Raw genomic sequence first — 16,576 nt, forward strand, 5'->3', positions numbered from 1 at the left:
GAGAAAAAGGGCGGGAGAGAAAGAGTGGGAAAGTTTGGCAGGAAATCGGGCGGGAAAAAGAAAAATAGCGTGGTTATGCCGACGGTGGCCCTCGGCATAGACTTCGAGTGTGACATCATCTGGCAGGAGGAGAAGAAAAAAATGGACATGCGCTACACGAGTGGCATTCATTTTCATTTGTGAGTTGTGCCGCGGACCAAGGACGGAGACAAGGTCCTAGTTTTTCTTAAAAAAATAGCCATGTTTGTTCCTTACCTATGGAGTTTTAGCTAGCTTAGCCCCCTTATACACGACATATCACTAACTTCCCCTCCCCTTGAGCTCAGATCCTAACTACGTCCCTGACGCATATGTCCTATCTTAGTATGCGTCCATGCATTTGAAAGCTTAACTTTGGCCAAGAAACGGTGGATTCTATACAATGTTGTATGCTTGTGTTTTTGCATCTTTATTAAGGGTATGTCATGGTGCACCCACTGATAGTAATGATCCGTGAGGCGTACATCGCTCATCCGTGTAAATCATACTACTTTACTGCTATTGATTAATTATTGACACAAAAAATGGCACATACCCATCAACTACCTTACACCGTGTGAACTATTAATGCTATGTGCATATATATGTTGCTCCACCTAGACCGAAGTAGTAGCATGTTGAAAGACTTACAGGTTAAAGTAGACACACACTTATACATTGTACATGAGAAAGCATTGAATTTCCGATCTACAACCAGGAAGCACGAAAGTTGAACAAAATACAAAATGTGGACCGCAATTAGGGAATATGAGGCATCGGGAAAGATCTGACCATCAATATGAGAAGTTACCAACAAATTTGGGAAGGAGGAAGATATGTATCACCATCAACATGGAGCAGCTAAAGCCACCCCACGCCTAGGTACATCTTGGTGATAACTTTTGTTTGGCGCAAATGCTCTACTTAGCAGAGACACTGCTCCACTTGGTATGTTTTATCGAGAAGGATTGCAAAATTTAGGTGTTTTCACAAATTTAGTTTGCTCTGCTTAACTATAGGCATGCCATTAACCATCAATGTAGCTTCTTCTAGTTCGAGCCCAGGCGACGAGCTAACTTAAGTTTGAATTTATCCTTTTATCATAGTGTGTTTTTCATCTAGGCCTTCCCTGATATTCAGGTTACAAAGCAGGGATCTAGCGACCAGGGTATCTCGATGACATGGTGAGGTTCCCAACTTCCCATCTATTTAATCCGAAGAGAGATGGATAACGCTAGCTCCTCCATTACGGAGGCCAATACAACTAGAAAAGAACGTTTTATGTATGAGATCGTCTCTTGCTCACTACAGGAATGGCTTGGTATGCCGACGGCCTCCGGCCCTCGGCGTACCACAGCCTAGCCCTCGGCGTACGGTACCCCGACGGGGACCCTCGGCGTAGCTCCTCGGGAAGATTGGCCTCGGCAGAAGCCACGTGGCCCTCGGCGTATCGGCGACCGTCGGCGTAAAACTAGAGGGCCGAGGGCCAGGCAGTCCGTCGGCGTACTAGCTCTCGGCGTAGCACGCTAACGGGCGCCGTCGAGCTAACGGCCGTTACGGCTACGCCGAGGGGGCAGCCGTCGGGGTAACCTGCCACGCGGCGCGTCCTGGCGGGCCGTGGCGCACGCTACGCCGAGGGGCGAGGCCGTCGGCGTACACTGCCACGCGTCGCATCCTGGCGAGCTGTGCTGCACGCTACGCCGAGGGGGGTGGCCGTCGGGGTACCCTGCCACGCGACGCGTCCTGGCGGGCCATGGCGCATCCTACGCCGAGCGGGTGGCCGTCGGGGTACACTGCCACGCGGCGCGCCCCTGTTTCATCTCAACGCTACCCCGAGGGGGAAGCCGTCGGCGTAGCATGAGCCATATGGTCCATGTCGACGCTACCCCGAGGGGGAAGCCGTCGGCGTAGCATGTGCCATTTGGTACAATTTATCGATTTCCTGTTGTTTCCCACATTTTCCAGATTTGGCAGGATACAAAAGCACATATAATTCACATGAAATTCATAGGCATGAAGTGCAAATACACATAACATCAAGTGCATACATAGTGGCATAGTGCCATAGGTTACATACATAGTGTCATAGTGCCATAGGTTGCATACATAGTGTCATAGTGCCATAGGTTGCATACATAGTGCCATAGTGTGCATAAGATACATGGGACAACTAGAGGAGCTCGTCGCCGCTAAACACCGGCCCGGTCGGATGCCTTCCAAGTAGAAGCTGCGGAAGAACCACCAAGAGAAGTACCGGAAGAAGCACCGGGAGAAGCGTCACTCATGGGACCTACATATGCCATCTACCAATTCTTAAAAAATAGAACCATTTTTTACATAATTCATACTAGTACATAAATAATACAAACATAATATAAAGTAATATAAGAAAGGAAAAAAATAAAAAATAAACCCTACGGCAGGGACCATGCAAATCTACCCCTAGGGTTAGGGTTAGGGTTAGCAATGGACTTTTTCCTTTTTGGTGATGCACTATGCGGGAGAGAAACGACGGGAAAAACTTGACAGAAGAGAAAAAGGGCGGGAGAGAAAGAGTGGGAAAGTTTGGCAGGAAATCGGGCGGGAAAAAGAAAAATAGCGTGGTTATGCCGACGGTGGCCCTCGGCATAGACTTCGAGTGTGACATCATCTGGCAGGAGGAGAAGAAAAAAATGGACATGCGCTACACAGTGGCATTCATTTTCATTTGTCAGTTGTGCCGCAGACCAAGGACGGAGACAAGGTCCTAGTTTTTCTTAAAAAAATAGCCATGTTTGTTCCTTACCTATGGAGTTTTAGCTAGCTTAGCCCCCTTATACACGACATATCACTAACTTCCCCTCCCCCTTGAGCTCAGATCCTAACTACGTCCCTGACGCATATGTCCTATCTTAGTATGCGTCCATGCATTTGAAAGCTTAACTTTGGCCAAGAAACGGTGGATTCTATACAATGTTGTATGCTTGTGTTTTTGCATCTTTATTAAGGGTATGTCATGGTGCACCCACTGATAGTAATGATCCGTGAGGCGTACATCGCTCATCCGTGTAAATCATACTACTTTACTGCTATTGATTAATTATTGACACAAAAAATGGCACATACCCATCAACTACCTTACACCGTGTGAACTATTAATGCTATGTGCATATATATGTTGCTCCACCTAGACCGAAGTAGTAGCATGTTGAAAGACTTACAGGTTAAAGTAGACACACACTTATACATTGTACATGAGAAAGCATTGAATTTCCGATCTACAACCAGGAAGCACGAAAGTTGAACAAAATACAAAATGTGGACCGCAATTAGGGAATATGAGGCATCGGGAAAGATCTGACCATCAATATGAGAAGTTACCAACAAATTTGGGAAGGAGGAAGATATGTATCACCATCAACATGGAGCAGCTAAAGCCACCCCACGCCTAGGTACATCTTGGTGATAACTTTTGTTTGGCGCAAATGCTCTACTTAGCAGAGACACTGCTCCACTTGGTATGTTTTATCGAGAAGGATTGCAAAATTTAGGTGTTGTCACAAATTTAGTTTTCTCTGCTTAACTATAGGCATGCCATTAACCATCAATGTAGCTTCTTCTAGTTCGAGCCCAGGCGACGAGCTAACTTAAGTTTGAATTTATCCTTTTATCATAGTGTGTTTTTCATCTAGGCCTTCCCTGATATTCAGGTTACAAAGCAGGGATCTAGCGACCAGGGTATCCGATGACATGGTGAGGTTCCCAACTTCCCATCTATTTAATCCGAAGAGAGATGGATAACGCTAGCTCCTCCATTACGGAGGCCAATACAACTAGAAAAGAACGTTTTATGTATGAGATCGTCTCTTGCTCACTACAGGAATGGCTTGGTATGCCGACGGCCTCCGGCCCTCGGCGTACCACAGCCTAGCCCTCGGCGTACGGTACCCCGACGGGGACCCTCGGCGTAGCTCCTCGGGGAAGATTGGCCTCGGCAGAAGCCACGTGGCCCTCGGCGTATCGGCGACCGTCGGCGTAAAACTAGAGGGCCGAGGGCCAGGCAGTCCGTCGGCGTACTAGCTCTCGGCGTAGCACGCTAACGGGCGCCGTCGAGCTAACGGCCGTTACGGCTACGCCGAGGGGGCAGCCGTCGGGGTAACCTGCCACGCGGCGCGTCCTGGCGGGCCGTGGCGCACGCTACGCCGAGGGGCGAGGCCGTCGGCGTACACTGCCACGCGTCGCATCCTGGCGAGCTGTGCTGCACGCTACGCCGAGGGGGTGGCCGTCGGGGTACCCCGCCACGCGACGCGTCCCGGCGGGCCATGGCGCATCCTACGCCGAGCGGGTGGCCGTCGGGGTACACCGCCACGCGGCGCGCCCTCGTTTCATCTCAACGCTACCCCGAGGGGGAAGCCGTCGGCGTAGCATGAGCCATATGGTCCATGTCGACGCTACCCCGAGGGGAAGCCGTCGGCGTAGCATGTGCCATTTGGTACAATTTATCGATTTCCTGTTGTTTCCCACATTTTCCAGATTTGGCAGGATACAAAAGCACATATAATTCACATGAAATTCATAGGCATGAAGTGCAAATACACATAACATCAAGTGCATACATAGTGGCATAGTGCCATAGGTTACATACATAGTGTCATAGTGCCATAGGTTGCATACATAGTGTCATAGTGCCATAGGTTGCATACATAGTGCCATAGTGTGCATAAGATACATGGGACAACTAGAGGAGCTCGTCGCCGCTAAACACCGGCCCGGTCGGATGCCTTCCAGTAGAAGCTGCGGAAGAACCACCAAGAGAAGTACCGGAAGAAGCACCGGGAGAAGCGTCACTCATGGGACCTACATATGCCATCTACCAATTCTTAAAAAATAGAACCATTTTTTACATAATTCATACTAGTACATAAATAATACAAACATAATATAAAGTAATATAAGAAAGGAAAAAATAAAAAATAAACCCTACGGCAGGGACCATGCAAATCTACCCCTAGGGTTAGGGTTAGGGTTAGCAATGGACTTTTTCCTTTTTGGTGATGCACTATGCGGGAGAGAAACGACGGGAAAAACTTGACAGAAGAGAAAAAGGGCGGGAGAGAAAGAGTGGGAAAGTTTGGCAGGAAATCGGGCGGGAAAAAGAAAAATAGCGTGGTTATGCCGACGGTGGCCCTCGGCATAGACTTCGAGTGTGACATCATCTGGCAGGAGGAGAAGAAAAAAATGGACATGCGCTACACCGACGGTGGCCCTCGGCGTAGGCTTGACGTCGTTAGAGGGACGTTAGGGCACGGTTGGGCTGGGCTGTCTACGCAGGGATACGCCGAGGGGCAGGCATACGCCGAGTGCCACCGTCGGCCTATGCCTGGCTACGCCGAGGGGTGAGCCGAGGAGCTGGGCTGGCCTGCCCGTGTTTGGCCGTCGGCGTATAACACGGCCGTCGGCACCTCGTGCGATTCCTGTAGTGCTAAGCCAACAATTGTTCTTATTTTTAGCGCGCTTTCCTCTTGTACATTCTATTAAGCTTTGCTGAAAGGAATCGTCCACCACTTTTTGCTTAGTGGAGTCAACAATACATTATATCTAGGGTTAAAATCGTCCACGACTTTCTGGGCGTTGATCAAGAGGCTGAAAGTGCATTGTCGTTGTGGGTCCATAGGCCCAAGCACACGCACAATAAACCAGAGGAAAACCCAAATCCCGAAGCTGCTGAACTGAAGCCTCTTCTCCGGCATCGTCTTCTTCCTCCAGCAGCACAGGTCAGTCTCGTCCTCTCACAGATCTCTCCCACCCTAGGACATCAGATCCATCCCGCCCAGTCCCCTCCTCCTCGTCCGGCACCCCCTTTGCGGTGCTCGATCTGGAGGCCGCACTGCACGCCGTGCTCGATCTGATTCCCTACCTGCTAGGGTTCTACCACGCGTTTGGTCTTCAATGACACGGTCGTCGAGCCAAATCTGATCACGAATTGGTCTGTTTCTTACAGGTGCAGATTGCATGACCATTCACTTCAAATCCAAAAAGGCATAAATATATATCAAAATATTTGACACAGAGAGCACAAGGATATCAGAACTCTTTCATATTCATTTCTCTTGTTTGGGCAGTTTGACCTTTTCTACTACATGCTCATCAAGTCATTCAATATGATCGATACAAATATTAGTATTCTGGAGACTAGTCCCAAAATTGAAATAAAGGATGAAGATGAATCAAGAACTCACGCGGTGACTATCAATGGACCAAACTGTGGCAATGTGGATTACACCAAAACCATGAGGCATTTCAGCAAACAGGTGATGGCAGGACGTCATTCTACACAAAGCTGACGAACCAAGTGAGGGGATCAGCCTACTCTGTGAGACTGTGACAACGCGCCTACACGAAAGCTCTACATTAGGGCATGTCTAACGGGACGACGCATTCAGACGTTCAAATTGTCCGCGGGCGTCCGTTTGCGTCGTCTGGCGAACGCGAAAATGTCCGTGAGAAGCGAAATATCCGTTTGCGTCGGGGCCACCCCCAGCGGTCCGACGCATTTTAGACATGCAACTGTCATGTTTTCCTGCTCCTTTTTTTTATTTTTGTTGAATGACTCCCCAATTTGAATGACCAAGTTTAAACGCGAAAATAAGTAGTACTGAATGATCTTGTTGCTGGCATAAATTGTTCACCGGATAGATTACTCAAATCAAAAAAGTTCTAACATATTTAACATACAAACAAGAAAAAATTTAAAAACAAATAAACTATAAACTAATTCTTGTTAGAAGCACTGCCTCGTCGTCCTCACTCCTGTGCCTCTTGTTTGTCACCTCCTCGTTGGAAGAGGAACTGTCGTACGACGCGTCCGTGGAGGAGTTGGAGTCGGACGTAGTGTCATCTTCGTCGTCGTCGTCGGTGAACGGACGATGACGACGCGCGGCCCGCGCCTACGCCCTTGCCTGGGCCCTGGCCTCTTTCCTTGCCGCCGCCTTGTCGTCCGCTGCCTCCTGCGTCTCCAGCCGGGCGAACCTGGCGTCGGAGTCCTCCTCCTCCTCCTCCTGCTCCTCCTCCTCCTCGTCCTCGCCGTCGCTACCAGCGGTGCCTCCGTATTCCTCCTAGTCGTCGCTGGCATCGGCGCCTCCGTCCTCCTCCTCCTCACTCGGCGTGGAGGCAGGGTCGCTGGGCATGGAGCCCGGATCGCTTGGCGTCGCAAGGGATTCCCACCAATGCAACCATCCGGGCGGCTTGCCCTCGCTCTCCGAGTCCGATGGCAGGGTGTAGTCGCTCATGGCGTCTGGCTAGCCGGTGTTGGAGAAGAAGAAGAGGAAGAAGCAAGCGATTGGACGTGAATTACAGTAGACGCAAGGGTTATATTCTGCGGGGATTAATGGTTGCGCGTATAACAAAGAGGCTTACGGTTGCTCTTCCGCGACGGTTCGACGCTCCATTCTGTGGTTGGCAGGTTGATCGGCGCGGTTGCCATTCCGGCGGTTGACATTGGCGCACTTGCTGTGCTTTAATTCGAGGCCGATCGAACCAGGGTCGCTGCCAGACGGACCCGTGAGGGAAGCAAGCTGACGCTAGGCGCGACTGCGCAGCGTTCGCGGAGACGCAAACGTACGGCGGACACCTTGGACACGATGCGTGGCCCCGCTGGAGCAGGGTGCAGACGCATTTTCGATCCACGTGGACGCAAACGGACGATTCCCTTATGCCACATACCTGTTAGCCACTTCACACCTCGTGTATATACGGAGCAGTAACTAGGCTGAAGTCGCCACACATTTTTTTTCTTTTTGAACCGAAGACGCCACACACTTTATTTTGCTGCTACCAATAGGTCACAGCTGAGAAAAAAGTAAAGAATTGCTAGCCTAGAGATCGGAAGCATGATACAAGAACAAGTTAAAGATCACAGGGTATTGCATTGGGGAACATGAGACTTGGGGAAAAGTTTGGCCATCCCTATGAGAAATTACCAGCGAAAAAAGAGGGAGTCTAGTTCTTATACTTCGCCTACCCGTTGCAGCTAATTTCACCCTAGCCCTATGGAAATTCTGGAGATGGAAAGTCTGAGCTGGTCATGCTCTGTGTACCATCAACACAGATCGACCGGAGGACGAGCCTCGGAGGCCTGCATCCTAGTCCCTTCGTTTCAATGAACGAGGATTATAAATTTACTTAAAATTCATCAGCCTCTAAGTTTGACAAATGTTATGGAAAACAATGTGAACATTTATGATATAAACTCAACATTAGTAGATTCGTCGTAAAATATATTTTCATACTATTTTTTTTCATGTCATAGATATTTATATTTTCTTCTTTATACTTGGTCAATTTTTTTAATCTTTGACTTTTAACTAAATTTATAGGCCTCATTAATCGGAATGGAGGTAGCAGATGTTTGGTGATAACACGTTTAGTTAGCTTTGGTTAAATCTGGTCATGCCATCAATGCAATTTGGTTCAAGTTAAAGATAAGGCATAGGTGGTGATGAGTCGCTTTAGGTTTGGGTTTACCATTGTATCTTTAAGTGTTTTAATCTTGGTCTTCTCCGATAGTCCTGCTGTGACCCAGCGATCTAGGAACATATTTTGGATGACTTTGTATGCAATAATCTAGTTAAAATAAATTCATTGGTCCTAGTTTCCCACCAATTTAAGGTGACACTCGAGCGACGACAAGCAAGTGAGCTTATCGTTGTGTGGCCTAAAGAGCTTGTCAACTACTTTCTCTGCACTCTGCCATGTGATGTTAGATCCACACTACAATTAGTACAATCGATTATGCTATCAATCATCGAGATGGCGAAGTGACTCACAAGTTTCTCTCCGATGTTTTGCCCCACAAGAAATCTAGGACACAAAATGATACACAATGTTTTATGAAGATGGATTGGATTGAAAACGTGTGTGAAGTAGCAAGCGCATGCATGCCAACCAACCATGAACCCACATATTGACATAGGCATACCCTTCGGATACCCATTATTAGTATACCTGGCTCGGCCCAATATGGAGAAGACCAAATATGGAGAAGGCCCAACAAGGCAACCCGAAGAAGTAGTCGACTAGGACTCTTGTAAAACCCTAGGCTGGTTGCATATATAAAGCTAGCCAGGACACCCGAAATAAGGAGGAAAACAGATAGACAGAATATAGACAACATAGCTCCGCCTATGGCGGCACCATGTAAACATATTATGCTCATATACTGGATTGCTAGCAGCACGTAGGGATCCTCCACCGAAGCTGGGTACGTCGTGTGCCTAATCTCGTCCCCGGAATCTCCATCGTCGCTCTCTCCCGAAACCCTAGTCTACAATACGTAGGCATTGCCGAGGTGTTCTCTCGTCAATTGGCGCCGACCGTGGGGATCGCGGCGACTGGATTTTGTCATCCGGGCGAGATCCTTCATCATCAGCGACGCGCAGATCAACAGAGTTAAGATGCGCAGCTACGGAATTTTGTGAGATCCCGATCTACAACGCAAAGTCGTGGCGCCCGCCCGACCGACCCGACGAATCAATCCATCGCTGATGGGAAAGAAAAAATTAGCCAGATATCGAAGCAGGTCGTGAACCCGAAGAAAATCCACCTGTTCTCGTTGTCAAGGAATCAATGATCAAGCAGTCAATGCGGTCACAAGCTGCCAAAGGCGTAGCCTTCACAAGTTTCAAGAGCCATCGGTTTGCCTCCTTCAAAAATAGAAAGCTAAGTAATCATGTCCAATACGTAACATAGTTAGATTTTCTAGTTTGCTTTGTTACTATTTTATTTTGCATAGATTGGTTTGCTAACCAGCCTGTCAGCAAGCACCATGAGAATAAAAATTAGGCGAGAGTTAACTTTACGGACTCAGCTGCCGCGGATTCACCATCATAGACTCATCGGCCGATGGCATGTTTTCACCGCAAGTCACTGCTCCAAATTTCATCCAACACAAGAATTATCAGGTGCTATATTTCCAATTACTACATGCAAAATTTATTTTGGCAAAATATTTTTTCGCCTATGCTGTTATTTACGCGCAGATTTCTGCGCTCCAATACAACTCCGGACCGGAATTATCTCCGATTACTTCACCGCGTGCATTCGCACGCTCGGGGGCTCGCCTGCCGCGAAGTTCGACGATTTACTTCTCCATGCCGACTACTTTCACCATGTCAATTATTTTCGGCTAAACGCCGCACGGCTTCGCTTCATCGGTTGGGTCCGCCATATGACCGGCTTTCACATCGGCTCAGCAGCATCTGATAATAAAGCTAAGTGTTTTTCTTCGTCTTCGCGTGACCATCTTCGACATCCATCTACTGCATCGACCACTTTCGGTGGATTTCTTTTTTTCGGTTTACTGGATTTATCTTCTTCGGTTCAATGGATTTATCTTCTTCGGCTTACTGGATTCATCTTCTTCGGATTCCTCTTATAAGATTACCATTGGTTTCCTCTAATATAATACTACCCGACGCATTTCCGGATCAGTGGATTCATCATATATGGTTATTACTGGAATTATTTTTCTTTGGGTCAATGGATTCATCCTCTATGATATCAATGGATTCATCTTCTATGGTTACTACTGGATTCTTCGGGTCAATGGATTCATCCTCTATGATATCGACGGATTCATCTTCAATATATGCTCTATATTTAATGGCATAATTCTAAATATGGATTCATCCCAAATACTTCATCTTGGATTCATCTTTGTGGATTCATATTATATTATTGACAATGGCTTCATCCTAAATGGTTTCACCGTATATGATGCCGCGACTCCATCAACCTCTTCCGACATCAAGGCTAACACTCGGGGGCTCGACAATGACTTTGCCCTAGGTTATAACTGTGGTACCGTGTCTAAGCAACAATCATGATATCACCCCAGCAACGCTCGGGGGATCGGCTATTTCTTCATCAACAATTTGGCGGCATCCATTTTTTGCTATTTGGTGGTTTCTACTTTGGCTAGACTTCTTATCTACACTCGACTCATCGACTTCATCGTGTCCAATAAGCTAAGTGTTCTTTTGTTTTACATAAAGTTGATTATCATTTACTTTCGCTGCACCCGACACTCGGGGGCTGCGCCATACTTCTTCGCTTTACATCTCAGGTCGACAGAAAGAATAATTGCGCCTACAAAAAAGTCTCTAAGGATGAACCTGACGAAATTATCTTCAAGAAGGTCCCGAAGAATTGTCCTCAGGGAGGTCCCAACGAAATTTTCCTCAAGGAGGACCCGAAGAATTATCTTCAAGGAGGACCCGAAGAATTGTCCTCAAAGAGGACCCGAAGAAATTTTTCTGAAGGAGGAACTCGACGAAATTATCATCAAGGAGGAACCAAAAAAAAAATAAAAATAGAAGAGGATAGACAAATCTTCGGGTCCATTGACTCGTCATTTGTTCCGAGCAAGAGTATCGGCGATGTGCCTGCCGACAATATAGAAGAACCCAATATATTCGGCTGTCTCATCACGCCCGAGAAAAATATAGAAGAACCCGCAAAATGGGTCATTGCATCAGCCGAACAAGGCACTCGACAATATATTCTCAGAGCGCCAAAAGTCGCGAATAATCTCTGAATGCCGCAAAACTCTGCGAAGGTAAGACCCCGGATCCGTTCCGAGCGGCGTGGCACCATCTCTGACGTCGGTTTGCTACTTTTATCCGTATCAACAGATACGAAGAAAAATCCTAACGGACGCGTTAGGTACCCGATAAAACATGACTGGGACTCGACAGAATGGTAAGACCTTAAGCGGCACTCGTCGAGTTAACACCAGTATCCCGGGATCATGTCCATGGACGTGATCTTGAAGTAGGTTTTTGCGGATTGCCACTAGAGCAGTTAACTAGTACCTGATCCGTCAGATGAACTAGCCCCAATTACCATTATCCCTGTACAATATAGTTATGGATGTCAAATAAAAATAGCAACGGCCTGGAGTCGATAAAAAGAGTGGCTGCGCCAAGTTGTTTATCGAGTAGTACAACTTGAGCCTATATGCCTAGGTGCAAGCACCTGCTCATAGGCTCGGGGGCTACTCTTATCGAGAGTATTGTTCACCCTCCCGATAAGATACAAGAAAGTGGAAAAATTGTGGAGTCAATTACAAGCAAGTTGAGCCTACACCCAAGTGCAAACACTTGGCTGTAGCCTCGGGGGCTACTTCCATCGGGAGCGCTGGTCGCGTACCCGATAGAAAATAACTTCGACAGCATCTACGACAATCAAGGTTTGTAGACTCAACTCGATTCTACGACTCGAGTGGAGCCTACTCCCATCGGGAGTGCTGGATTTCATTAAGTCCTCTAACAGAGTCGATAAAAAGAGGGGCTGCGCCTGTAAGTACAGTCAAATTCTTCATCGAGTAGTACAACTTGAGTCTATGCCCAAGTGCAAGCGCTTGCCCATAGACTCGGGGTCTACTCCCATCGGGAGCGCTGCCGCGCACCCGATAATTTCAAGAATAGTCGACATCATCTACGCTACACATGATCTACGACATGGACCTCGCCTTGTATTTCTTTGACTTCGGAGATGGTTATGCTTGGAGTCTCTACGCAAGTCTTCGATTTCCCTAGACACTCGGGGGCTACTGACATGGGCATACCCTTCGAATACCCATTATTAGTATACCTTGCTCGGCCCAATATGGAGAAGATCAAATATGGAGAAGGCCCAACAAGGCAACCCGAAGAAGTAGTCGACTAGGACTCTTGTAAAACCCTAGGCTGGTTGCATATATAAAGCTAGCCAGGACACCCGAAATAAGGAGGAAAACAGATAGACAGAATATAGACAACATAGCTCCGCCTATGGCGGCACCATGTAAACATATTATGCTCATATACTGGATTGCTAGCAGCACGTAGGGATCCTCCACCGAGGGGACCCGAAGCTGGGTACGTCGTGTGCCTAATCTCGTCCCCGGAATCTCCATCGTCGCTCTCTCCCGAAACCCTAGTCTACAATACGTAGGCATTGCCGAGGTGTTCCCTCGTCACATATAGAGAGACAATATACCTTGTGTTGTGTTCTTGTATACATGGGTTTGTCTTAATTTGAACTTTTGAAGTAGCAACATACCAGATCTATACGAACGAACACATACTTTTCTACTCAAAAAGTTAGAGGGCTAGTTGAAGCTCTTTTTCTTAAGATGATTGTAGAATTACACTCTACTGGCTTCTGCACGCGAGGGTGCACACTACCAAAATCAATACAAAGTTCAACGATTCTCGAAATGGAAAATAAAGGCAACAAGCTACCAACACGTAGAAATGCTCTGCATTGATGCTTCATGGCACCATGTGCTCATGATGATGTGTATCCTTGCTATGTAGATGAAGGTTGTAGATAGTTGATACACAAAAAGGAGTGTGGAAGAACATGAACATTTCATTGTGTGCCCTAAAGAAACCCCATCATCTGTATGGTCATGTATGGTCAGTTGATTACATGCGCATTTCCTGTGGTTTTTGCCACCTGGATTGTTGTACACACTTGACAACATCCATGGTAGCGAAGATCTTGAGGTATAGCCTCTTTTGTTCATCACCAATCCTCACATTTCTTATTTGATACTGGTGATATAATTGACACAATGAAAGTACTTCAACAGCTAAACTCCATATTTGATGGATTTTATTTACCATCGTCCTTTCACACCTTCAGTATGTTATCAAATATATCATCAATGGTTGCCTAACTTAATATTGCCATATCACCCCTCAAAGGGTTTGTTGTATTGATGAAACATACAATGAAAAAAATTCCACAAAAATATACTCATTTCTTTATATACTTTAGTCAACGTATGTAAATATTTTTTGTATGGCATTTTACATCGCTAAATGGAGTGCATGGGAGAAACAATAAGTCTCTGTTAAGGTGCCTATTTGCATTCGCAGCCAATACAAGACAGTGGATATTCATCGGGTATGCACACGCCCTGTAAAATTACACCCTCCATCTTAACATGCGTCCACGTATTTGAAGGCTTAAATTTGAACATCAAGACTAATACATGTGAATTATGGTACCATATATTTTGTTTGCATTTGTGCAAAGTGTGTCATGGTGCCCCAGTCATCCGTGATGTGTAGTTCACCAATCGTTGTAAATTACTACTTCCTATGTTCCCATTTATAAGATGTTTTTGGCTGTGTGCATCAACCGATGCAGAGGCCGGGGTAATCCCATTTCGAAAAAAAAAATTTATAAGATGTTTTAGGTCTTTTTCTTTTGAAAATGCATGTATCTAGATGTATATATTTCAGTGTGTAGGTTCACTCATTTCCTTCATTCTAGTCCGCGGCGAAACATCTAAAACATCTTATAACAGTGAACGAAGGGTGTACTACTAAACAGTACAAAATCTGTCACGCACCCTTCAACCACCATACAACGTGCTAGCAATTAATGGGGCGCACGTCCATATACATATTGCTCCACCTCCAAAAGAGCTATCAGCTGAGGTTGGTACTATTTTTGCTGCTACCATTAGGTCACATACTTGAACATAACAAAGATCCTTCCCAGAGCCAAGAAGCATGGAAAAAGAACAAGATATAAGTTGTGAAATGCGTTAAGGAATATGAGGCTTTGGGAAAGATGTGTCCATTGACATTCAGAGTTGCCGACAAAGGTGTAGTGGAGCTAGATACGTGGCATCATCCTGATGCTGCAGCCAAGGCCACCCTACGCCTAAGGACATTCTGGCGACGGAAAAACTTTACCGCTCATGCTCTGTGCAGCACTCACACAGCCCTAGCCAAGAAGTTGTTCAAGCTAGAATGTTCATCATTGTGGCTTGCTTAATTCTGGTATGGTAAAAAATGTTGCTTGATTCAAGTTAAAGATGTAAAATTGGTGGCCACGAGCAGATTTAGGTTTGTAACTACAAGAAAAAGAGCGTGTAAAGACGCCTAATTTGCACACTAGAGACGCTTTATTTCATCTCTACCGTGTTGTAAATACACTATTATAAAGCGTCATAGAAGCGTCTTCTAGTGCACCGTCTCAAATACCGTAAAGACGCATTATAAACGTCTCTAAAATAAAATGAGATGCCTTCAAAAGCTTGTCTAGGCTAATAGAGTTCCTTGTAAGATGACTAATAGAACATCTCAACCAACATTTAGTCGCTTTGTTGCGTCCTTAAATGGAGATGTTTTTCGTTGTAAAATAGATAATTCTAACTTCCGTTCACACCATATGGCGAGCATCAAATTCCAGCCATCACAAAACGGATGACAATACAAATACTAAGTGCATTGCAGAAACGTCTTAATATATTATCTGATTGCAATTGTAGTTTACAAGAGAAATGTACATCCTTCTGAATATTTGCATACACGACTGTATCTGTCCTACAATCTCCGTATGTAACTCCATAACTAATTAATGATAATTTATCTAGTATACTAGATCTTGAAATAATCTACTCTGCTTCTCCAAACTTTGTTTAGTCTCCATACCGTGCCGCTTTGAAAATCATCGCAAGAAATAACCTGCAGAAGGACAAATACACGACCAAAAGTTGGTTACTAAGATATTAATAAGCAATGGTGATAGAATAAATACTGTGTGCATCTGCAAAGATATTTCTTCTCCAAATTTGTTTGCGCTCCATACTGCGCCACTTGAAAATCTACGCAAGAAAAGAACCAGCTGCAAAGGAGCAAATACATGACCAAAAAGTGATTAGTAAATATTAATAAGTAATTTATGATATTCTTATGATCATAGAGTAAATATTGGCTGCATCTGCAAAAAAATTATCCTTGAGTTCCAGTCCGACTGAAGACATATCCACTGAGCATAAGAATTATTGGTAAACAACCCTGTTACAGATGAAGAAAGTTTGGTGCATTTAATATAATTTGATAATAGAAGTTACTTGGTGTTGGTCAATGCAATTGATGCCCTCTCCTTTGAATACCACCTCCATGGTTTGGCTCGTGTATTATCTTTCGTGCAACAACAGTATACCCAGTATCGGGTAGGCACATATACAAGAACAAAAACCAAATGCACTAATTAATCGACACCATTAGAAGAATAGTTTCAGAGATATTATACGGGAGATGCTGAATAGGTACTTCCTTACAGAGAGGATTGAGAAGGCAACAGGTAAGGAGATCACTCAATTTTTTTCCACGCTGATCTAGCCCAGCGGCACGGAAGAGTTAATCTAGTCCAGCAACAAGGATTTCCCCATATTCAATCGTTGCTAGAGTTCAGCGGCAAGGAATAGTTAATCGAGTCTAGGGACAAGGAACTCACCAGATTCAATGTTGATCGAGCCTAGCGGGCGAATGAATCCTCGAAATCGTATGATGTCGCATGGATCTCGGCGGAGACAAAGAATTTACGCTTCTTCAAACAACCAGAGAAGAGAGTTCGCTAGAGATGTGCACCGCGATGGGAAGATGTGACGCCATGGTGTGGCGGCTGCCCTAGGTAGGGGAAGATAACAACTTCTTTTTTCCTTTTGATATCTAACAAAAATATAACAACTCCTCAGTTTTTTATTTCAGGGATAACAACTACTCGTTTGCTG

This window comes from Lolium rigidum, chromosome 1, assembly GCF_022539505.1.
Source record: "Lolium rigidum isolate FL_2022 chromosome 1, APGP_CSIRO_Lrig_0.1, whole genome shotgun sequence".
NCBI classification, from domain to species: Eukaryota; Viridiplantae; Streptophyta; class Magnoliopsida; order Poales; family Poaceae; genus Lolium; species Lolium rigidum.